General features: G+C 39.0%; 1 long non-coding RNA gene across 1 annotated transcript; it reads right to left on the bottom strand.

Annotated features, from left to right (window-relative positions):
• Nucleotides 1-6,671: 6,671 nt before the first annotated feature.
• LOC140531767 (uncharacterized) lies at nt 6,672-25,186 on the bottom strand. The gene is made up of 3 exons (XR_011976428.1): nt 24,971-25,186; nt 22,441-22,500; nt 6,672-6,854 (listed from the first exon to the last, which is right to left on the bottom strand). It is a non-coding gene; the product is annotated as an uncharacterized lncRNA (long non-coding RNA).
• Nucleotides 25,187-26,367: the final 1,181 nt, after the last annotated feature.

A 26,367-nucleotide genomic window follows, 5' to 3' on the forward strand; every position in this document is an offset into this window, starting at 1 on the left:
TCTTGGGTTGAATTTTATGGTGCAATCAGACATTTCCACACAAAGTCCTATGAATACCCTAGTAAAGACAAAAACAAAGTTCTTATTGAGATGAGTTTTCAATGGCAGATATATTAGAATAGGCAGACACAGAGAGGACCCAGGCATTGATGCACTGGGCAAAGGGTGAACTGGTTGACCACTAACAGTCCTTCCTACTCTGAGCATCTCTAGATGTGTGAGAACAAGACAAATGACATTTAATGAGAACTGCACTTCATACTGATTTGGATAAGTTGTCAATGATTATAATGAGAACAAGCACTACATTCCTCAAATGTTATTATTTTTTGAAATCATTCCCTGTGACACATTCCTTTCATTATAATATGGATCTGGGGATATGCTTCTTCCTTAATCAGGGCACAAGAGCCAAAAGATGTTGGGAATCGAGGTGCCAAAATCATATCAAAATGTAAAAGATGAATCCTAAAACAAGGCCCCCTCATTCCTTTGTTGTGTTATCTCATTGACTTTGGTGTGGTCTCATTTCAGCTTTTCAAAAAGAGCCTGTACATTTCCATATTTTGACTTCTATAGACATCACAAAACCTGCATTCATCTCTACAACATCTGCCTTTCTGCCATTTATGCTTTTTCACAATGGATGAATGAGGTATGCCAAGGCATCCTGATGGAGAGGTCACTTAATTTTCGTTTGTAAAGCCAAATCTCCTGTGCTCTCCATAATTACCAATCAATTTTACATAAATAGCAAAATTAAGCCCCATTATTCTCATTTACCACAAAATTAGAGGAATTAATTAAACATGGAAAAAGTGCCTATGCCTGCCAAATCACTACTTCTAGTAGATAGAAACAAATTCTGGTATTATATGCAGGCAGTAAGAAAAATCAGCCCAGTCTCCAAAACTCAGTGAACTCAGGCACTACAGAGGACTTTGTAAATCATTCTGGTCTCCAAGCATGAATCTGTTTCAAAAATCTTTTTCTTGTCTTGTCTTTTCTTTCTTTCTTTTCTCCTCCTTCCCTCTCTCCCTCTTTATCTCTCTGACTTTTCTCTTTTACTTTTCGCAATATTTTTCTCACTTCTGAAATCAAGTGAAGGAAAATACTGCCAAAATAACCTCTTTCTCCCTTAAACTCACCACCCCATCTTATACTGTTTACAAAACACACAAGACACACCACTTAGGGGAGTGGCATTTTTAGACCTTCATTTGTCAAAGGATTATCACTCATCCCATCGCAGCTAGTAATCTCAGATCAACAATTGACCAAAACACAATAGAGGAGAGCTCTTCATCACGGAAAACTTAGTTGTACTGATAAGCCAATTTCCTAAGTAAATGAATAACAGATACAAAAAAAAATATTTGACCGAGGAGAGTGAGTGGATTTTGCAGTGTTGCCATAAGGCCTAAACAGCTCAGACAACAGTCCCATCTCATAAAGAAAACATGTGAAATCACAGTGGTTCTTTCATTGACTGAGTAAGAAAAAAAGGTAGAGAGCTAAGAAAAAAAGCATTTCAGCCACGAGTGGTTGAAAGACACTTATGATTACCACCATTATGAAACAAAGATATATACACTGTGCCTTAAATAAACTGGAGAAAAAAATGATAACCTCTTTTAACTATTGGACTATAGTAGAAAGATCTTCATATCTTCCTTAATGAGCTTTTTATTGCCAGTGTAAATTTGTCTTGAACTGAATTTTTGTCTTGGGAACCCTGAATTATGTTCTATCGAGTTGTTCCTGGTAAGCATGCCGGCTTCTGCACAATTTTTGCTGTGAAAATGGCTCCTTCTGGCAAACTGAAAGCCATTGAAGCTCTGTTTAATTAGCTGCCTTCTGCAAATATACCATCATTCTTCCTGCTCAGCTCGGGAGTTATATTTACAAAGGGAGCAGATAGCAATGATTATTCTGGGCTGCAGTTAGTCAGTATTAGTTAATGCCTGCATGTAATTGAGAGGAAATTAAGACAAGTGTAGATCATGCAGAAAGAAGAATATATGGGTATCTGTTGGGAGAGAAATTTCACCTGTGTTTTCCATCATGGATTGGAAATGCACGTGTTCTGCAACCTCCCTGTAGGAAAGCAGCACATTTCTCACTTGATGACAATTCAGCAAGAGTATAGACATACTCAAATGGTTTGCATTCCAATGATCCAGGTGAAGGATTTTCTATTATGGATATTTACGCCCATGTTGACTTCCCCTGGGCATTGGGAATGCTATGAGGACACTTACCTTCCCACCAGCTCAAGGAACTTAGGGAAAGAAAACTCATTTTAAGATCAACGTGAGCCAAAATAATTAGGAGGGGGACTTTGTATAAAGTGTCAGTGATTTGGAGAGCATTAGTTAAGACAGTAGATAGATTAGTATATAGAAAACTAGGTCTGGACTCAGAAAGACCTGAGTTCAAATCCAGTCTCAGACACTTCCTAGCTGTGTGACCCTGAGCAAGCCATTTAAACACTGATTGTCTGATAAAATGGATCCACTGCAGAAGGAAATGGCAAATCACTCCTGCATCTTTACGAAGAAAACCCCAAATGAGATCATGAAGAGTCAGATATAACTGAAGCAACTGAACAACAAAATTTAGAACTATTCGCTGCTCTTCTCCATGGCATAACAGAGTATTTGTCAGACTGAGTACTTTCATATTCACATGTAAGATTAATGATGGAGAATTTGGTGCTTGTGCATTTGTATCAGTTAAATCCACACCTTGATGGCATGAGGTAAATTATCTATAGCCTCAGTTTTGAAATGGTTAACTATGATCCGTGAAGATTAAATGAATGATTATATGATTATACACATATGATGTACAAGTCTAAAGGCACAAGACTGATCATGCTTCCAGCAATCTCCCAATTGTCATTGGGGGGAAATACCAATTCTTTAATTTGGCATTTAAAGCCCTTTACACTATGGCTGCAGCCTACCTTGTACAACACAGAGTCTATGACTCTCATAATATGACCTAAATGTTGTAAAATTAACTGGTATTCAATTCTCTCCCTTTGTGTGCATTACACTATTCTCCCCACCTCTGCTTTTTAGCAAAACCTCATTTGCTTCTAGACTTAGCTCATCAATCACCTTTTTTTGTGGTTGATTCTTTTTTATGTTTATTCATTTATTTTTAGTTTTCACCATTCATTTCCACAAACTTTTCAGTTCCAAATTTTCTCCCCATTTCTCCACTCCCACCACCCCAAAACATCATGTATTCTGATTACTCTTTCCCCCAATCTGCTCTCCCTTCTATCACACCCCTCCCTTCCCTTATCCACATCTTTCTCTTTTCTTGTAGGGCAAGATAGATTTCTATTTCCCATTACCTGTATTTCTTATTTCCCAGTTGCATGCAAAAACAATTCTCAACATTCGTTCCTAGAACTTTGAGTTCCAACTTCTCTCCCTTCCTCCCTCCCCACCCATCCCCACTGGGAAGGCAAGTAATTCATTATAGGCTATATATGTGTAGTTTTGCTAAAGACTTCCATAATAGTCATGTTGTGAAAGACTATCTATATTTCCCTCCATCCTATCCTACCCCCCATTTATTCTATTATCTCTTTTGACCTTGTCCTTCCCCAAAAGAATTTACTTCTAACTACTCCCTCCTCCCATTTGTCCTCCCTTCTACCATCCCCCCACCCTGCTTATCCCCCTTTCCCCTACTTTCCTGTAGCATAAGATAGATTTTCATACCAAATTGACTATGCATGTTATTCCCTCCTTAGGCCAAATGTGATGAGAGTAAGCTTCACTTTTTCCCTCTCACCTCCCCACTTTTCCCCTCATTTGAAAAAGCTTTTTCTTGTTTCTTCTATGAGAGATAATTTGTCCCATTCTATTTCTCCCTTTCTCTTCCCAATATTTTCCTCTCTCACTCTTTAATTTTATTTTTTAAAGATATCATCCCTTCCTGTTCATTTCACCCTATGCCCTCTGTCTATATGTGTGTGTGTGTGTGTGTGTGTGTGTGTGTGTGTGTGTTTTGGGGTCTTCTTTAGCAAGCTGTTGACTCACTTTTCAAGATTTTCTTGCATCGGTCTCATTTCTATTCCCAATTTTTCCTCCACCTCTCTTACTTGATTTTCAAAATCCCTTTTGAGTTCTTCCATGCCCTGAGACCATTGCATATTTGTTTGGGAGGTTTTGAGTGCACAAGCCTTGACTTTTATGTCTTCCCCTGATGGTAGGCATTGTTCTTCCTCATCTAAAAGGATGGAAGAAAATACCTGTTCACCAAGAAAATAACCTTCTATAGTCTTCCCCCCCCCACTCCTTTTTGGGGCATTTTCCCAGGCAGTCACTTGACTTTTGAGTCCTTTGTGAAGAGGAGGTTATACTCTGGGGTCCTGTAAGATCTCAGTTTCTCCAAGGTGGTATAATCAAGGGAAAGGAATTTACTCTTCTGCTGGCCTGAACTCTGGTCTGGGAGCAACCATAAGCACTCTTCTGTCCAGGATCTGTGAGTAGGATTCCCTTTCTAGAGCCTCTACCAGCCCTACCACCCAGGGCTCCCTCTCACTGTAGAACAGTCTCTCTGACTCAGATCCAGATCATTAGCTTGATTCTCCCAGGGTCTTTAGGCTGAGGGCTCCAAAAATGGATGCTGGGGCAGACAGCATTCCCTTCTTACCTAGGTGAAAGAGCTTTCGCGCTGATCTTTGAAGCTGTCTTTGGTGTTTGCTGGTTGAGCAATGTGGGAACTGCTATTGCAGGTGGTGTTCTGAAGCCTGCTCTGGCTCCTTTCTTTACTGGCCATGTGACCAAGACTGGGCTCTGCTCCACTCCATTCCTGGAGTGATAGGCTTTCCTGTCGACCTTCCAGGCTGTCTTGGACTGGAAATCTGTTCCATTCTTTTGTTTTGTGGTTTCTGCTGCTCTACAATTTGTTTACAATCATGTTTTACAGGTGTTTTATGGGCTATGGGGGGAAGTTTCTACAGGTCTGTCCTTCTACTCCTCCGTCTTGGCTCCACCCCCCCCACCCCCACTGGTCACTTCTATGGGTATTTTGTCTTCTTCTTCTCAATTGTTGGTTTTCTCCTTCCTTAATTTATCATATGTAGACATATGATAAACCTTATTTACCTTATTGGATTCTCCTCAAATAAAATATGAGCTCCTTTTTGTCAGGGATTTTTTCTTACTTGATTTGTTTTTATATCCACACTATCTTCCACTTAGTAGGTACCCAATAACTGTTTACTGGATTGAATTGAATGTTCCTAACATTGTAACTAATGTTCACAAATGCAGACTGAGTGTGTAAAAAGACTAGTTTTTTCCAATCTAACTACAGACTGAGAGTACTGAAGGGAATCATAGAAATTCTCTTAACTTGATTCTGTTTCCTCCAGGCAAGACTGAATCCATTTCACCTTCAATAGAGTTGTAAATTATTCTTAAGGACCTGCTGTAGGACTGTTATGATGATTATTATCATGATAGTCCATGTCTATTTAAGGTTTATAAAGTACTTCATGCCAAGTTTCTCATTTTATCATATGACCAAGAGACTAATAATCTAACTCCAACTCCATCATTTTAGAGATGGAGAGGTGAAGACCCAGAAAAATGTTAAGGATCTTGCCCATGGTCATGTAATTAATATCAAACAGGCCAAGAATCAAACCCAGGTCATGCCTGAAATATCATACCCTTTTCTTCTCCTCTACAGAGCTTATGCTACACCTGAAGAAAAGTAGTACAATGAAGTTTAGTCATATTTTACAATAGTTCCTTCCTGTGGCAAGTCATTGAGATCTGACTTGCTACCCATGAGCTCTTACGGTCCTGGTTCAAGCAGATCAAGAGTGAAAATTGAATCCTTCTCCTACGGATTCTAGTTTTTAGAAATAGTACCAAGTAAATATTAAACAGAAACTAGGTTGTGTAGCAGATAGAGTTTCAGGTCTGGAGTCAAGAAGATTCATCTTTCTGTGTTCAAAACTAACTTCAGATACTAGCTGTGTCCCTGCACAAGTCACTTAACCCCATTTGCCTCAGTTTCATCATCTTAAAATGAGCTGCAAAAAGAAATGGCAAACCATCCCAGTATCTTTGCCAGGAAAATCCCAAATGGGGACTGAAAAGAATTGCTCAACAATAAAAATATGAAAGAGTGGAGCAGTGGGAAAAGTACTGAGCTCAATTCCTATCCTGTCCCTTTTCTCTCCTTTTGGACATCAAAATCCTGCCTGTACTGCTGTGTCATCCTGGAGTAGAGGATTTGGGTTGGAACCCAGTATCTCTTGCTGCCAAATTCAGTACCATTAACACTTAATGATGGTAGCTGGATCTGATGTATATATAGCTTATAGTAGAATGACATGAGATGGGAAATATATATCTTTCCTGCAGAAAGCTCCTAATCTATCCTGCTTCCTTTTAACTGAGCTCATGGGTAAATAATGCTCTTGTATTACTTTTTCTTCCATTAAAATTATCCACAAACAACTTCTTTCCACTTTACTTCCACTTCAAGCATTGCATCTGTTTTCTGAAGCCCAATGAGTTCCTTATCCAGCACCTTGGAGAGGGACTAACAGAAATTCAAATATAGCTCTATTTTCAGCATAGCTTCAGAAAGGCAAATAAGTAAGAAACAGGAGTTTTCTTTTCTTCATGATCAATGTTTGTGAGATTCTCAATATATTTGTCTCTCAGTCTTACATATTGCTTCAGGAGTCAATGTGGAAACCACAAATGATAGCTCGCAATTTGGAAGAAGGCCATTCAGACTCTGGTGGTTTCCTGGGAGATTATTCATCTGAGATATGAAGAAATGAACGTAGCAAGGGCATACCTTACCTGGATGGAGACAGTAAGAACAGAAATATTGGATGGTTTCTGGAAAGAACAGAGATAGAAAAGCACAGCCTCCTTGCAAAGAGAAAGGGTTTTATGTTTGTAAATTTAAATAAAAGCTCTACTATTAAAAAAGGAGTGGGATGGTAGAGGAGGAGGTGATAGCTGTCTTTATTTGAAGGTCTGTCACATGAAAAAGAGATGAGACTTGTTCTATGAGGCCTCAAAGGGCAGGACCACGAATAGTGGGCAGAAGGAGCAAAGAAGTGAATTTAGGTTGAACATAAGAAAAATAAAATTCCTAATGCTTTGTGTTCTCCAGAAGTGTCCTGGGCTGGCTCAGGATCTACTGGTTTTACCCTTACTGGAAATCTTTAAGGAAAAGTTGGACAATTACCTATCATGGATATTGTAGTGCATTTTTTCTTAATTGGAACTAGATGACAGCTGAGGTCTCGAAAGTAATCTCTATGATTCATTGACATTTGAAAAGACAGTTCTAGTTTTCTCCAAGAAAGTTCTCAATAAGATAAAAAATAAGATGCAAGAAAAGTGAAACAAATTCTTCCATACTCTAAGGATGCTACTCTAAAATTCAAGTAGTGACAGCAGATTATATCAGCGAATAACTCCTTAAATGACATGTAGACTCTTCAGTTCAGAACAGGGAATGGAATCACAGTCACTGAGCCTCCTGGTATGAGGTATGGGGGAGTGGTGGTCTGATTGTGGAGGTCTCTTCCTCCCCTAGGTCTGTACTAGAGCACAGACAGTTTCAGTGGCAAGTGAACGCTGTCTGCTCTGGTGTCTACCCAATTCCCCTGGCTATTCTAAGGCACACCTGACTGAGGTCCTGGTATTCATGGTGAACAGTCCCATAAAACAGAAGTAGATAGCAAAATGGAATAAAAACCATAGTATTACAATATGTTGTTTCAAGGAATGCATGTGAAATGTGGATATGCACAGAGTAAAGGCTGGAGTAGAATATATTATGCTTCAGTTGATATAAAAAAAAGCAGGGGTAGCAATTCTAATCCAAAACAAAAGCAAAAATAGATCCAATCAAAAGATATAAGGAAGGAAACTATACCCTGCCAAAGAAGCATCATAGACAATGAAATAATATTATTACTAAATATATATGCACCATGCACTATGGTATAGCATGCAAATTCTTAGAGGAGGAGTTAAGGGAGTTACAGGAAAAAATAGACAGCAAAACTATGCTAATAGGGGACCTCCGCCTCTGAACTCGATAAATGTAACCTCAAAATAATAAGAAGGAAGTTAAGGAGGTGAATTATGAATTATGAAAAAGGTAGATATGATAGACCTCTGGAGAAAATTGAAAGGGGATAGAAAGGAATATGTCTTTTTCTCAACAGTATATGGCACAGATACAAAAATTGACCATGTCCTAGGGGGTAAAAACCTCACAATCCAGTGCAGAAAAGCAGAGATAGTCAATGCATCTTTTTCAGATCATGGTACAATAAAAATTATATGTAATAAAAGACCACGGAAAGATTGACCAAAATTAATTGGAAATTAAATAATCTAATCCTAAAGATTGAGAGGATCAAACAACAAATAGTAGAAACAATCAAAAATTTCATTCTAGAGAATGACAATAATGAGACAAGCTACCAAAACTTATTGAATTCAGCAAAACAATCTCTTAGAGGAAGTTTTATAACTCTGAATGTTTACATGAATAAAATAGAGAAAGAGGAAATCTATGAATTGGATATGCGACTGAAAAAGCAGAAAAAAGAACAAATTGATAATGCCCAACTAAATACCAAAATAGAAATACTGAAAATCAAAATGAAAAGAGTAAATTCACCTCCAGTGAAGAGGAAATTAAGACAATAATTGGAAATTACTATGCCCATAAATTTAACAATCTTAGTACAATGGATGAGTATTGTTGAATATTTAGTAAAATATAAACTGCCCAGATTAACAGAAAAGGAAGTAAAATACTAAAATACCCCCCACTTCAGAAAAATAAATTGAACAAGCTATCAATGAACTCCCAAGGAAAAAATCTCCAGAGCCAGATGGATTTACAAGCAAATTCTATCAAATATTTAAAGAACAGTTAATATCAATACTATATAGACTATTTGGGTAAATTGGTGAAGGAGTAGTAACAAATTATTTTTATGATACAAATATGATGCTGGCTGATATCTAAACTGGGAAGAACCAAAACAAAGAAAGAAAATTATAGACCAATTTCCCTAAAGAATATAGATGCAAAAATTTCAAATAAGATATTAGTAAAAAGATTACAGCAACATATCACTAGAATAATACACTTTGATCAGGAAGGATTTATTCCAGGAATGAGGGTTGGTTCACTATTAGGAAAATTATCAGCACAATTAATCAAATTGATGACTAACAAAAACCTTATGATTATCTCAATAGATACAGAAAACACTTTTGACAAAATACAACACCCATCTCTATTGACAACATTAGAGAGCATAGTAATAAATGGAGCTTTCCACAAAATAATAAGTAGTATCTACCTAAAACCATCAGCAAGCATTCTATATAATGGGAATAATGGAGATGCATTGCCAATAAGATCAGGGGTGAAACAAGGATGTCAATTATCACCACTGTTATTCAATATGGTACCAGAAATTTTAGCTTTAGCAATAAGAGAAGAAAAAGAAATTGAAGGAATTGGAACAGGCAAAGAAGAAACTAAGTTATTACTCTTTGTAGATGACAGAATAATGTACTTAGAGAATCCTAGAGAATCAAGTAAAAATCTATCTGAAATAATAAACAACTCTGGCAAAATAGAAGGATACAAAATAAACTGACATAAATTGTCTACATTTCTAAGTATTACTGACAAAGCCCAACAGAAAGAGATAGAAAGAGAAATCCCATTTAAAGTTCCTGTAGACACTATAAAATATTTGGGAGACTACCTGTCAAAACAAACCCAGGGACTATATGAACACTTTTCATGCAAATAATGTCAGATCTAAATAATTGGAAAAACGTCAGTTGCTCATGGGTGGGCCAAATGAATATGATAAAAATGACTGTCCTACCTAAATTAATTTACTTATTCAGTGCCATACCGATCAAACTACCAAAAATATTTCATAGAGCTAAAAAAAATAACATCAAAATTCATCTGGAAAAACAAAAGATCCAGAATATCAAGGGAATTAATGAAAAGAAATGCTAGGGAAGGTGGCCTAGCTCTACCAGACCTTAAATTATATTATAAAGTAGCAATCATCAAAACCACTTGGTACTGACTTAAAAATAGAGGGGTAGGTAAATGGAATAAGTGAGGTATACAAGACACAGTTGTCAATGATTATAGCAATCTGCTATTTGATAAACCCAAGGACCCCAGCTTCTGGGATAAGAAGTCACTGTTTGAAAAAACTGCTGGGAAAACTGGAAAACAGTGTTGTGGAAACTGGGCCTGGATCAATGCTTGACATAGTCTACCAGAATAAAGTTCAAATGGGGACACAATCTTGATGTAAAGGCTGATACTATAAACAAACTAGGGAAGCAAGGAATAGTTTATTTGTCAGATTTGTGTAAAATGGAGGAATTTATGACCAAACAAGAGATAGGGAACATTATGAAATTCAAAGTGAAAATTTTGATCACATTAAATTGAAAAGTTTTTGCACAAACAAATCTAATGCCACTAAGATTAGGAGGGAAGCAGAAAAAAAGTTTTATAACTACTTTTTGTGATAAAGACCTCATTTCAGAAGGATAATAGAGAACTGATTCAAATTTACAAGAATATAAGTAATTCCCCAAGTGATAAATGGTCAAAGAATATGAACAGGCAGTTTTCGGAAGAAGAAATTAAAGCTAGCTAGTCATCTAAAAAAATGCTCTAAATCACTATTGATTAGAGAGATACAAATCAAAACAACTCCGAGGTACCACATCACACCTATCAGGTTGGCTAACATGACAAAACAGGAAAATGATGCATGTTGGAAAAGATGTGGGAGAGTTGCAACACTAATTGCTGGTGGAGCTGTGAGCAGATCCAACTATTCTGGGGAGCAATTATGAACTATGCCCAAAGGGCTATAAAAATGTGCATACCCAGCAAAGAGATCATCAAAATGAGAAAAGGACCCCCATGTACAAATTTGTAGTAGCTATTTTTGTGGTGGCCAAAAATTGGAAATCTAAGGTATGTCCATCAATTGAGGAATAGCTGAACAAGTTGTGGTATATGAATGCAATGGAATAGTATTGTGCCATAAGAAATGACAAACAGAAGTACTTCAGAAAAAGCTGGAAAGACATATATGAACTGATGCTGAGTGAAATGAGCAGAACCAGGAGACTATTATACACAGTAAGAGCCACAGTGTATGAGGACTGTTTCTGATGGACTTGGCCCGTCACAGCAATGCAAGGACCTATAACATTTCCAAAGGACTCATGATGACAAATGTCATCCACATTCAGAGAAAGAAGTAAATAATCAGAATGCAGGATGAAGCAGACTATTTTCTCTTTCCTTACATTATGTTTTGTTTCATTTTTTCTCATGGTTTTCCCCAATCATTTTAATTCTTCTATGCAACATGACTACTGTGAAAATGTGTTTAGTAAGAATGTATGTGTAGAACCCATATAAGATTGCATGTTGTTGTGGGGAGGAAGATTGAAGGCAGGAGGAGAAATTTTAAATCTTATGGAAATGACTGTTGAAAACTGAAAACAAATCAATTATTAAAAACAAAACAAGAATGACAGTTCCTGAAGAAGCTTTCAGTGTCTCGATAGCTTTGAACTACTGCTCCTAATTCTTCTATTTGACTAGTCAAACTAAATTTAATTCTTCTATGTGAAAACCCAGAAAAACCTTAAGGACAACTATGAGCATGATGCTCCTAAGACTTCTTTTCTCTTTGCTAAACACCACCAGATTATTAGCATAATTTCCAGTCCTTTCATCATCATGGTTGCTCCCTTTTGTAACATTACAGAATTGCATTGTCCTTAAAAGTAGTGCACAGATCTCAACTCAACACTCCAGTTATAGTGTGACTTGGGCAAAGTCTGGTAGGATCATCATCTCCCTCATTCTAGACACAATGCCTCTCTTAATGGACGATAAGATCACGTACTTTGATCATTAATCAAAGGTTAATTATTTGTTTGCCATTTTCTAAAACTCCTCTTTTCCACACAAATTATCGTCTGATCACCTTTTTCTCATTCTGCATGCATATGGTTGATTTTTTGGACTCATGTTGAACTTTACATTTAATCCTGACAAGACTGTCTGAAGAAAAAGTGAATAACTAAAGTGAGAAAAATGAGGAGAGAGGAGCATTCTAAGTGAAATATGGGGGACAGTTCCAACTTTTCTTTCATCAAGATATTTCCAGTCAGTACCAAAAACGAGCAAGTTGGCAATATATAGAACATTCACCAGAACTCTACTGGCTGGACAGTAGTTTGCAAAAGAGAATAAAAGATAGCTCAGTCACACAAACTATTTAGTGCTGCAAACTATTTTTAATGCTGTGCTAGGGATTTAAGTCTCTAAATAGTTTTTAAATACAGAAGATCATCCTGGAGAACTAAATTTACCTCAGATACAAGGAAAGACTAATGAGTGAGATAGCATTTCTGATTGAAGGGCACTGAAAGCTAAGTCAAAGTAAAGTCATGTAAGTTAAGTCAAAGTAAACAGCATGTTAAGAAGGAGAGATAACTCTAAATGAGGGTCTTACTCTGGTCAGGCATTTCAGGGACGGTCTGAGGCACACTAGCCCATACACACCAAAACAAGTTAAATCACTAATTATTCTCCAATATTGTAGAGGAATTGCTTGTGACTCCCCCAAATAAACATGCAAGTTCACGGGAGTAATTGAGAGGATTGTTGGCATGTTGTGTGGTGGGTAGTTTGTGTCTGCTCCAGTTTCCTTTGATATGCAACCAACCTTTTTTTTTTTTTTTAATAAGTATGAGAGGACACATTCAGTTCTATTTTGTGCCAATCTCAGAAGAGTTCTGAATGTTTCATTGTGTTTCTTATCAAAGGACAAATTGACATAGTTTTGATTCTCAACAAAAAGCCTATGCCCTCCCATTGAAACTCCAAAATTAAAGAAATTCGAGTCAACAGTTCCTTTCAGACAGTCCCGTTAGAACCTAGGCACAACTGGGGAAGAGATGGGGTCATAAGAAGAGGCACATTATGGAAAAGGTTTATGAGCAGATTCACTAGTACAGTAGTAATAAAACAATGTCTTTTGAGGGCAGTGTGATGGAGTAAGTACAAAGCCCTCTGCAGTCAAAAAGATCCAGCTCCAAGTCTCTCTTTGTCCTCCACTAGCTGTACAGCACTAGAGAATCTACTTAATCTTTCTGCCCAAGTCAATTCTCTAAGACTATAAGTAGCAGAAACAATGCTGGTACCATTGGTGGAGGGAGTTTCTATTCCTAAGATCACAGGTAGAGCCAAAAAGGCTGGATTTACTATGTCTCCGTACATTAACACAAAAGAGTGCTAATTAATGGTCCATGTCAACCTACAGCAGAGTTCTTCACCTTTATTGCAGCATGGGACCTTTGGGCAGTATTCTGAAGACTACAGATTCCAGCAAACAACATGTTTAAATGTATGAACTAAAATATACAGGATTACAAGGGAAACTATATTGAAATACAATGATTATTTTTAAAAAAATAAATCCAAGGTCTCAAGGTTAAGAGCCTTCTGACTAGAAGGAAGTTCCTAATGGAGTACTACCGTAATATGTCCTTTGGTTCAATAGTTCAATAGATCTGGATGAAGGCAAATTTGGTAATTTCATTTAGTGGTGATTAGGATGATAATGAGAGCTGACATGTATCTATTAAATCACAGTTTAAAAAGCATTTTCTAACTCTTCTCTCATTTGATTTTCACAATTCTCCAGTGGAAATTGTCCTTATTATTCCTAATTTACAAATGAAGGAACTGAAGCATAGAGAAGTACAATAGTATTATTAGTGGGGGTAGTCGTAGTAGTAGTAGCAATAGTATTGGCAGTAGTAGTAGTAGTAGTCATAGCAGTAGTAATGGTAGTAGTGTAGTAAGTAGTAGTAGTGTCGGTAGTGATAGTAGTAGCAGAAGTGGTGGTGGTGGTAGTGGTGGTGGTGGTAGTGGTGGTTGTGGTAGTGATAGCAGTAGTGTGGTGGTGGTGATGATGGTAGTAGTAGCAGTAGTAGTAGTAACAGAAGCAGCAGCAGCTTCAATATAGTACCTATAACAAGGCTGGCACTGGGCTAAGCACTTTATGAATATTATTTTATTCAATCTTCATTATAAATCGAGGAGGTAGATGCTATTATTATCCCCAGTTTGTAGATGAGGAAACTGAGGCAAACAAGGAACTTGCCCAGGGTCACACAGCTACTAAGTGTCTGAGGCTGAATTTGAACTCTGGTCTTCCTGACTCCACATGTGTTTCTCTATCCTCTCCTCCCTTCCTGTTGGGTTTAGGATCAGGAAGTACTGAGTTGAAATCTCCCTACTGATGCCATCAGCATCAGTAACTTAAAACACACAAAGGAGATGTGACCACATTCATGGTGGCTTATCACCTAGCCTCTTTGCTTTTCAGCTTTATCATCTGTAAAAGTAGCTACCTGACAAGGGTGATGCTCACTCAGCTGGGATGACAGTGTATGTAGAACTATGTATGTATGCAGCGTATGTAATGTAGATAGTGTATGTAGAACACTGGAGGTCAGTCACTGTCCTGAGCAGCTTACCCAGTGGTAGCTCTCATATGGGAGGGCAGTAGCAGGCTCCCAAAGAGTCCCCAAAGCCTAGAAGGGTAGGCTGCCCCTAATGGGATGAAATTTAATACAGATACACATAAAGCAGTACAGTTACTTTTTTTTAAACATCTGCAAAAATACATGAAGGGAAAGGGATGGCTAGACAGCAATTCATGGAAGGAAAAAGCAAGGTTTTGGATGGGCTGGAAATTCCAGATGAATCAGCAGAAGGATATGGAAGACAAAAAAAGCCATGGCAATCTTTAGCTGCATTCATAGAACAGGGTCCAGAGCAAGTTAATTGCAAGTCATCTTTATTCTGCCCTGTTCAGACCATATTTGGAAAATGGCTTTAAGTTCTGAGTATCACATTTTAGAAAGTGCTAGAGTGGGGGCTGGGGGAGGAAAGGGAACCAGAAGAGCAAAAGTCTCAAGTTCATTCCAAACTATGGCAATTTTCAGGAAATAGAGTCAGTATTACATAGGCAAAGGGAGGCAGAGAGAGGGTCATCATGGCGGCTGTCAAGGCTTTGAAGGGACTGTCTTGTGATAGGCTTCTTGGCTTATCTTCTTGGTCCAAAGAGTCATCAAGTCAGCAAGCATTTATTAAATGTTTAGTATATGCCAGGGCCTTGTGTAAAGTGCTCGAGATACAAAAAAAAGGTCAAAACATGGGGAGCAATGTGAGGTAGCTGTTGAGGTTCCTTTGAGCTCAACATAGGGAAAAGCCTCCTAACACTTAGAACTAACTGGCTGGGAGTTGTTTGGGTTGCCTCCAGAAGTAGAGAGTTCTGAGTTAAAGTCCTCAAGTGAAGGTTGGAGGAGTAGCCATGACCTCACTAGGCGGTATAGTGGACTGGGTACTGACTTTCAGTTAAGACAACTCCTTTTCAAATCTTGCCTTAGACACGATATCAGTGTAGCCCTGGGCAAATCAGTAATCTCTCTCTCTCTCCCTCTCTCCCTCCCTCTCTCCCCCTCCCCCCCTCTCAATTTCATTATCTATAAACTGGGGATAATAATTGCACCCACCTCCCGGAGTGATGGTGAGGACCAAATGATGTAACATAGGTAAGGTATTTTCACATCTTCCAAGCACCGTCTACATGCTAGTCATCATCATTACTTGTTGAAGCATGTTGAGAGCCGTCTGTGTACCAGATGTGGCATTTACTATTCAAAGAGAAGTTGGGTTTGATGATCCTTGAGGATGCTTGCAACCCTGAAATTCTGGGACTCACTTATCAGATGGACTTACCAGACTGCACATGCAGCCTGCCTGTACTTTGGTGAAGGGATGATGGGTAATGCATTTCAGAGTAAGTATTTTATCTTCCACCTACGTGACAAAAAAAAAAAAAAAATAATGCCCCCTCCCTAAGTTTCAGTCGTCCTTGTATTTTGCTCATTGCACATTATTTCCCTATCTTAGAGACTCTTCTATCTCTGGTCCTACAAGAGAAATGCTTTCCATTTCCGTAACATTGTCCAGGAACAGGAGAAACTGCCCCATCTGCTGTTGCATTGGCCAAACTACATAGGGAAGGCAGGCAGGCTTCATGCCTGCTCCCATCAGTGCAACATCTTAAATCAGGCCCAGAAACACTAGTTGTTTTTGCAAGCCTAATGGCTTGTCGATGCCTGCCTGGAGCTGCAGCTTTATGTCTGGGGGAGCTGGGCCACAGTGCCCATCTCTGGTGAGGGCTGGGATGAATCCCAATTACTCTGATGATTAAAGTTGAATCTGGCCCTAAAAGCTCCCTGAAGACCACACCTGCTTTCTAACTGGTCTGCCCCAAACATAGGCTCTGAAATGACACATCACTGCCTCTCCTCAGGCAAACCTTCCTTCTGGGGCCCTCCTGGGGCTCCAGTCTTGTTGACTGATAAATCTCCTTAGTTGTTTCCCAGCCCACAGCAGGGGCCTAGAACTGCACAACCAAACACTCAGAAACTCTCCCCAAGGCTGCAGTTTTGTGGTTTCTCCCCCCCTTGCCCAATAATCTTCTGCTTGGCATTGCCAAGAAGCATCTTTGGAATCAGGGCCAGTATTTCATCACAAAAGCCAGGGGCATGCCTACAAATGCACCTTGTCATAGTGGTTAGTGGGATTAATTTCTTAGTTTTGATTTTCATAAACCTGTTCCTATTGTAGTCAGACAAGAGGCCAGAGGAGCTGATCAGCAGAACTGGGTGGATGGCCTCAGCCAGAAAGGGAAACCACGGAGCCAGAGTGCCTACTATAAAACTGGGTAAGACTTTAGATCTATCTCTGTGAGGAAGTGGCCTTATTCTGAGCTAGGATTCCTTTAGATTGGGATTCTTAGCTTGTTTTGCATGTGGGCCAAGGACTCCTTTGGCAGTTTGGTGATGCCCAAAGACCTCTTTTCAGAAAAATGCTTTTAAATGCATAAAATAAAATATAAAGGAAAACAACTGCATTGAAATGCAGTTATTAGCATATTTTCTTTTTAAATGTAAAGTTCCCAGACCCTGGGTTAGAACCTAAATTACTATCATGGAGTTAAAGCAGGAAAACACTTTAGAGGTCATCAAGACCAACTACGCTTAGCATACACATGAGGAAACTGAGACCCAAAGAGTTTAAATGGTTGACCTAGAGTCAAATAGTTAACAAATAGAAGAACTGAGATTCAAATCCAGATCCTGTGAGAAGTCAACTGGTCTTTCCACTCTCGCATGTTATATTTTGCACATGGCATGTAGCTTGTGAAAGGCTCAGAAAGGTGGGAGAAAAAATATCAGAAAAAGTGGGTGATATGTCTTTAAAGCCTAGTGGGATGGTGCAGGACTCTATACCTAGCTCTGAATAAGTTCTCTGAATAGGAATCTGAAGAAAAGGTGTTGATTTGCAATTACTGTGAGTAATTCTGATAATGGACACTTACGTATTACTTTAAGGTTTACAAAATATATACATTACCCCATTGTATCTTTATAACATATTCTTTGAAGTAGTTTCTTTTTATTTTTGTTGTTTGTTCAATCACGTCTAACTCTTCGTGACCCCATTTGGGATTTTCTTGGCAAAGATACTGGAGTGGTTTGGCATTTGTCTCTCCAGCTCATTTTACAAATAAGGAAACTGAGGCAAAGAGAGTTAAGCGACTTGCCAAAGGTCATATAGCTAAGAAATTTCTGAGGTTGAATTTGAACTGAGTTCTTCCTGATTGCAAACCCAGCTCTCTATTCATTATAGCACCACTTAGCCACCTGTCTCTTTATTTTATCCCCATTTTAAAATGAATGCATTACAATTCAGAGAAGATGGAATGACCATGGTCATTTGTAGCATCATCAGATCAAAACCCTAGAGCTGGAAGGGACCTCAGGAACCATTTAGCTCAACACTCTCATTGTATAAAGGAGGAAATTGAAGTCTAGAGATATACATCAATAGGCAATATTCAAACATAGGTTCCCAAGTCCAGTGCTCTTTTAACCATGAAAATAAGGATGACAGAATCATTGATTTATAGCTGAAAGAGAACTTAGAGAATGTCTGGTACAACCTCACTTTACAGATGAGGAAACAGCCCCATAGTCAGCAAGTTATTTGCTCATGGTCACTCAGTAAAATTGGAGCTGAACATTCTAACTCATGGAGTCTGACTATAAACCTAGCAAGCTTTCCCTATCACTATACTCCTTATTTATGATAGGTGAGGGATTTAGATAGATTTCTCCATAGGTCTGTAGGTAATGTTTTCTTTGGCCCTTTGTGCTTCCTTCTGGAAAGCTCCCTAATCCAAACCCATCCCAGATATCTATTCTCAAATCCCCTTTCTTGAGTCTTGTCTTATCTGTCAGCATATTCCTAGTAAAGTGTTAGTAAATGTGGAGTAAACCTCATGTCCCCTTTCTCTGAGTCTTGTCTTATCTGTCAGCATATCCCTAGTAAAGTGCTAATAAATCTGAAGGCAACAGTTTATCAGCAGTAGCTTATGAGAAGGATTCAAAGAATAGCCCCTCCTTGAAAGAGCTGTATTCTTGAAGACTCAAAAGCTTACACTACTCAAAGGAAAGCAGTTAGAAGAGGACAATTTGGAACTGGGATGTTTGCTATCACCTATCTACCTGTCATTTTACAAAAAAGTAAAAAGAAGCCCAGAAAAGGGAAATTGCTTACCCAAGGGCACAGATATTTGGGGGCAGGGTCCTGTCCAAATGATCTCTATAATCACCTACTCCAAACACCAGTCTCTGATTCTGAATTCAGACTGAGGGGTGTGTGTGTATGTGTGTGTGCATGTGTGTGTGTGTGTGTGTCTGTATCTGTGTGTCTGTGTGTCTGTATGTATATATGTCTGTGTGTGTCTGTGTGTGTGCATGTGTGTGTGTGTGTCTGTATCTGTGTGTCTGTGTGTCTGTATGTATATATGTCTGTGTGTGTCTGTGTGTGTGCATGTGTTCCTTCCTTAGCTACTACTACTTCTAAGATTCTGGTGAAGTTTTTTCTCCTCTCTGATTCTCAGTTTCTTCAGCTATTAAATAAGGGAATTAGATGGACTAGGTGACGTTGGTGGTCTCTTCCCATTCTAAGTCCTATAATTCTCCCTTCCTATTGTGTGGAAGGCAAGTCATTTATAAATGAAGAAAAAAATGATTCCCTATACTGTCTTCTATGCATTTAATCCTGAGCCTGGGAAAAAGATAAATGTGGAAACAAACTCCATAGACTTTCCTGCCCTGTCAGCTGATTTGCATAGTGAGAAGGTTCAAAATCTTTCACAAACCTTAAGGGAGAAGCATGAACCTGGGTGAAAGACATACACAGATAGGTGGATTTGGGTAAGAAGTCCTGGGAAACTGATGGGAAATTGAGAAAAGGGAAAAGACATCTGGTCACCACTTTAACATTTCATTCATCTCTTCAGAACCTTGATCAATGCTATAAGCAATCATTACCTCAGAAGACTGATGAACTTGTCAGAGGGGTGAGGGACTAGGGGTATAGAATGCAATATACAACTTCAGACATGGCCAATGTGTTGTTTTGGTTTGTTCAACTATATTATTTGTTCCAAGGATTAATTAATTGCCAGGGAAGGATAAAGTTGGCTTGGCAGTGGGGGAGTGGAAAGAAGAAAAGAGAGATTAAAGGGAACGAAGATACAGAGACACAGAAAGAATGGAGATAGATACAGATTATGTCTATTTCAATATTCCCAAGTCGCAGATGCTCTAAGTGACCCGGGTGGTCTCTTACTATTTGTTCTAAGTGCTATGATTTTCTTTTTTCCCAGTGTAGAAGGTGAGTAATTTCCAGATGAAGAAAAAAGAATGATTCTCTATATTGTCTTCTATATATTCAATCCTGAGCCTAGGAAATGAATACAGAGGCAAAAGGAAACAGACTTCAGAGACTTTCCTGCCCTGAGAATGTGCAAAATGTGGTAGATGGGATGGTTTCCGGATAAACACCTCCTGTGACCTGTGCTGTGAATCTGTCCTTTGAACAAATCAAAATTAGTCAAGCAGAACCGGTTACTTCATGGTCCACTTCTGGCCAACTTTGTAATGTGAATTTAGAGTCAGAGAACCTGGGTGCAAATTCCAGCTCTGTTCTTCCACTTGTGAGACCTTAGGCAAGTCCTTTAAACTCTGAAGCTTCAGTTTCCTCATAAAAAGTGAAGAGATTGGATCAGATGGTGTCTAAGGTGCCTTATAGCTCTAAATCTGTGATTGTGTGAGAGCAAATGCAAATTTTCACACTCGTATTCCATTGTGCAAGGAAAGGGCCAGGTTATCTTAAACACACACACACACACACACACACACACACAATTCCTGACAGGTAGAAGAAATGCTGACAAAGCTTGGTAACGAACTCAGAATTAAGTCCATTAACAACTCTACCTCACTGAGGTCATGCTAGAGATAAAAGGCATTCTCTGTAGCTTGGTGCTACCCCTAGTCCTGGTCCCTTGAAGTACACCATGAAAACTTGTGAATGAGTCACAGAATCGCAAGCAACAAGCCCACCAGGCAGACTACATTTCTAGGACAGAAGCAGTTCCAAAAGCAGTCATTAAAACTTCAACAACCTGAAAGGGGGAAAAAAACATTCTGAGTTGAGACAGAATTTTAAATGGTGATATTCTAACCAGGTCCAACTGTGAAGATTGGAGCAGGCTGCCGATCATAGTCGGATTTCTCCTGGGATCAAGATGTCTCTATGAACTCACTGTTAACAGGGCTCGGGCTTGCAGACATTTTGCCCATAGCATTAGTGGTTTGTAGAAATAAGAATAAATCCCATTTCTAGGAGATTTACAAGTTGGCAAAGCCCTTTCCTCACATCATATTGACGCCATTTAATAAGTGAGGAATCTGAAGTAAGTCAATGACAAATCAGCACTTATTTGTGAAGTACCTACTATATGCCAGCACTGTGCTTTGTATTTGGAAATACAAAGAAAGGCAAACAATAGTCCTTAAACTCAAGCAACTTACAATGCAATGGACCGGGACAAAGGGTCTTCCCCAGAGTCATTTAATTAAGAAGTTCCAGATCTAGGGGTGTGAAGGCTGGCTCATTCACACCCCAAGTCCAAACTCTTCCCCACATTCCTGTGTAACTCATATCCCCAAAAGTAGCCAAGTTTAGGAATATTGGTAAACAGTTGGTCTTGAGATAATCAGCTACCAAGCACTGACTAAATTCAATCAACAAATGATCTATTAAATGTTTTCTAATGTGCCCAGCACTGGGCTTAGCTGCTGGGTGTACAAACAGAAGCAGAAAGATAGTCCCTTTTCTCAAGGATCTTAAACTATCATGGAGGAGGACAACATTGAAAAGGCTGCTGAAAGCAGGGATTGGCGAAGTTACCGAGAGGAACTTAATACTTCATCCTACTATGGGTCAGCTTCCATGGTAGAGGAAGGGAACGCAAAGTCAAAGAATGAAAGAGTGTCTTGTGGAGTTTACATTCTAGTAGGAAACACAACATACACACATTTTAATTCAATTCAATAAATATGTATTAAGCACCTGCTATGTGCCAGACAGACACTGTGCTAAGCTCTGGGGATACCAAAGGAGGTGAAAGACCGTCCCTGTTTTCATGGAGCTTCAATCTATAAAAGGAGACAACATGCAAACAAATATATGCAAAGCAAATATATTCAAAGATGGGATAAATAAAAAATAATTAACAGGGAAGGCAACGGAATGAAGAGGGGTTGGGGAAGGCTTCGTATAGGAGGTGGGGTTTTAGTTTGTATAAATAAATACCAATTCGGTACAAGTTAAATGCAAAATAACTGCTATTTGTATTTGGAGATCAGGAAAGGTTTGTTCATCAGAGGATCAAACCTTTGAGGTTCACACTTGAAGCCCACATTCTAACTAACCGTGGGGACAATCAAAGGGCAATTCAATCAGGCTGACTCTAGCTGAATGTGTAAGAAACAATTCCTAGAAAGTGTATGTTTCCGTTTCTTTGGCACAGGGATGGGACGGAGTACTCAGGCTTGTAATTCTAAATTAACCACCTTCTACTCAAATACATCATCAGACTTGATAGAATTCCATCTTTTTAAAACAATTCTTTGGGCCTGGACTATCACTGTAAGGAGCTCCCAGTATGGGAAAAGCCCCTACTAATGCATACAAGCAACTTTTCTGTTACCTGGGACATTGAGAGGCTAACTGACTAATGTGTCAGTAGCAGAATGGGGACCTAGTTCTTCGTGGTGCGGTGAAGAAGAAAGCACTATGTTTAGAGTCCTAGGTTTTAGGTTCAAATCTTACCTCGGCAGTGCATTTCTTGTGAGACTTTGGACCATCGAACTTGGTCCTCCATCTTCTTATCTATACACAGAAGGGAACAGAAAAGATAATTTCTAAGACCCTTTCTAGCACTGTTCTCCTATGATCCTATGCTCACCATGACATCCTCACTCCACTCCCACGGTTGTTTTTTTTTTTCCAGAAATGAATAGGATATCAGCACACATACACACACTCACGTACACATGCATGCATACACACATGCATACACACATGTACACACAAACATGTACACACGCACGCACATACACACGCTATTGTTTCACCTTTTACATCTTTGGTTCTTTTCAGCCAAAAGAAGGCTCCTAGTTGGGTCAATAGATCCGCAGTGGTAAGCTGGGAATAATAATGACACCTTCATCTCAGGGATGTTGTGAGGATAAATTAGATAATATCTGTAAATTGCTTTTAAAATTGTACAGAACTATATAAATGCTAGTAATCATCATCTTTGTCATCATCATCGTTGTTGTCATCATCGTCATCATCACACCAACATCAAGCCAAGAGACTCCAACTAGCCAGTCAGTCACTTCATTAAAAATTTTTATTTTTAAGTAAACTTATATTGCTCTTTTGTCTTTTACCTCAACAGGCTACTCCTCAGTATCCTTTCCTTCCTACACAATCATCTCATATTAAAAACTAAGTTTTTAAGGACTAAAAAGACAAGGAGGTAGAAGAGACCAAATAATCCTGGCAAACTTTCAAACATGAGAGAATTCTAAAAAGCACACACTGTCTCCCATTGGTTGACACAGCCCCCCCCCCCCCAACTTCTGCGGAGGAGTAGGGTAGTGGTGTCTTTTCCTATCTTTCTGGAGTCATGTTTCAACACGCATGTATTAGGTGTTTCCTACATCTCAGACACCGGGCTAAATATTGAGGATCCAGCTGCAGGGACAAAGAAGGGTTCCTGCCTTCAAGGACCTTATATTTTAAGAAGGGATATAGGCAAATGAAAGCTAATTTCAGAGGAAAGGCACCAGGAGTGAGAGGAGAGCTTTTTGGGAGGAGAGGAAATTTAACTTCCAGCCAACCCAGCGCTTTCCTAGAAGCAGCCCATTTACCCCCCAACAGGCTCTATCTGATCTGTTCCAGTTCTGCCATCGATGCCCTTTCACCTTTCCGAGGAAGTCATTATCTTTGTGTACCTGATGCAGGGAAACCATACCACTGCAGGAATAAAGAGGTTGAATGTTATTTTAATTGAATTTGTTTTCAATTTATTTCTCGCTGTCTAGGGAAAAGCCTTTTACACTCACATCATTTGATTCTTTCTTACTTTCCCGTCCATTATCCTCATAATGAGCTTTTAACGCATTAAGGCAGCCCTGTTTGTTGAACAGCGATTCGCATTTGTCAAATCAATAAACAGAAAGAGCATAAAAATGAGAGTAAGTAAGAAATCAAATCAGAACCCAAAAGAGAGAGAGAAAGATTTGGCTCCCTGTATCCAAGGAAACTTTTAGCCTGGAATCCTAGAACCATATCCTGGAACTGGGTCGTTGAGAAGCTGATGAATGATCCTAGGCCAAGATAGGCATAGAACCTTGTGAAAACGTGCTGGGAGCACTCCCCCAACTTCCTTTCCTCAAGGTTATCTTCATTGCCTTTCACAAAGAAAGAAGATTTCCTTTTAGAGGAAATCTTGCTGGCCCTCCCTCAAGCTCCCCACTGATCTAAACAAAATAAATCCAACAAGCTAAGCTCTATTAGCTCTCAGGTCTGTTTTTGCAGGCCTTGCCTGGATCTTGACAAGTGTAGACCAGAAAAGCTGGGAGAACATTTGAACTGCAAGCATAAGGCAAGCATGTACACCTGTCACGTTTACCCTTCAGTGATGAAGTTTTTAACCTATTGAGTACCACTGAGGCAGCAGGAAGTGACTCTTCTTCTAGGAGCAAGGAAGAGGAGGGTCTTATTTCTGATTCAAAATCAACTGGGAATTCCACAAGAGTTTGGTACCATGAGATGTCCTGGTGAGTTTCCTAAAACAAAATGGCTCCACCACCACCTCAAGACTCATTTTGGGGAATCAATCATCTAATCTAGGCAGTGTGGTGTCTTGCTCAGCTGCTGGGGTCAGAAGAGCTAGATTCCAATACTATCTCTGATACTTAATACCTATGCCACCTTGGACAAGGCATTTAAACTTTCTGGGCCTCGATTTCCTCATAAAATGAGGGGATCAAACCACATAATCTTGGAGGTACCTTTCAACTCTCAGTCATCCGAAAGTGGGCCAAACAACACTATATTCAGGATATATGCTGGTTGAGAAAAAATAAGATATACAGTCAAGTGTATAAATCAGAAACCCATTCAATATGGTTCAGAAAGGTAGTAATATGGTATTATGTAGTGGGTTGAAAAGTAAGCAGGAAATCTAAGACGCTGTAATGAATTTGAGAATTTACTAAATGCTATTGTATGCCAGACACTAAGCTATATGCTGGCAAAACAGAGGTAAAAATGGCACAGGTCTTACCTTTAGGCCTGTCATCCTCTGATATCCCGACTTGAACCTAGAAATCTTCTCTATTGTGACAAATGTTCTCACTCACATAGCGATGAATTTCCAAAACAGAGCCAAGCCTCTGTTTAAAGAAAGGAAGGACTGGTGTCGCCTTTCCCTTTCCTCCATTTCCTTTGGGACCAGCTTGAAAACAACAGCTGTTTTCTTCTGGACATGCCATCCTTTCTACCTGTATGGCTGCCCTCATCCTTTGAATGTGACCCACAATTGGGTTTTCCTGGAAGAAAGCACATGAGGTCATAATTCTAGCCCATCCATTGCATTGTTGGTGTGTCAGCACTTAATATGTTCATTATCCTGCTTCAGTCTTTTCTTAAGTGGAGAGAAATTGTGTTATCACAGGAGAAATGAGCTTTCTTGTTTCTCCTTCAATTCTCTTTTATACTAAGACAAAAGGGTTTCAAATTGATCAAGCTTCCCTCTGTGATCTTTCCCCTCAAGAGGAATATTCTTCATTTTTGGAGCATGCACATCTATTAAGGATGTTTTTGGCAGCCCCGGGTGATCTTACTGCTGCAGCCTGATTTTATTCTGTTTTTCATTTCCTTTACTTTGTACATTCCAGTTGGTAACAAGTAGTCTGCCATGAGCCCATAGTTTGATTCAGAATCAGTCATGAAAAATGTTTTTAAATGTTGCAAAATTCCATTATTGTGCTTTTGTATAGAAAGGTTTCTTTGGAAACTTTTTAAAAAATATATTTTGGATTCTTTGAATAGCCGCAAAGATGCAATTACATTGCCTGCATACCTGGATGAATGGTCTTAGATTGGAATCCTGACTCATACAATACATAATATTCTGAGTTATTCAAGTTTAGAAGATTATAAACCACATCTGGGGCCACTGTTCTCACAATTTCATCTAAAAGTCTACATGAGAGACATGGCCAGGACAGTGTACCATGAACATTATATTCAGTATGTGTCAGTGGGTTGAAAATGGCTTTGGCGACATGCAGAGCACAATCCAAAGACATATTCAATTCTATTCAAAATGGTAGCATGATTTAGTGGGTAGAACGCTGGATCTAGAGTCAGGAAGACTCAGGCTTGAAGTCTGCCTCTCACACTTACTAGTTGTGTGACTCATTGATTTCAAATCAATGAACCTATGATCCAACTCAATTCATAAAGTTTTTTTAAGTACCTATAGTATGCCAGGCCTGTATTAGGTACTGAATGCATGAAGTCAAACATTCAAGAAGCCCTCCAAAAGCTTGCATTGCCATAGAGGGAGAAAAAGCAAGGCAGAGGGGATAAAAAAGTACACAAAAACAAAACATACTTAAATTAATGTCTGGATGCAGAGAACACGAACCATGGAGTCAGGAAAAAGGTCATATGTAG

This window comes from Notamacropus eugenii, chromosome 3, assembly GCF_028372415.1.
Source record: "Notamacropus eugenii isolate mMacEug1 chromosome 3, mMacEug1.pri_v2, whole genome shotgun sequence".
NCBI classification, from domain to species: Eukaryota; Metazoa; Chordata; class Mammalia; order Diprotodontia; family Macropodidae; genus Notamacropus; species Notamacropus eugenii.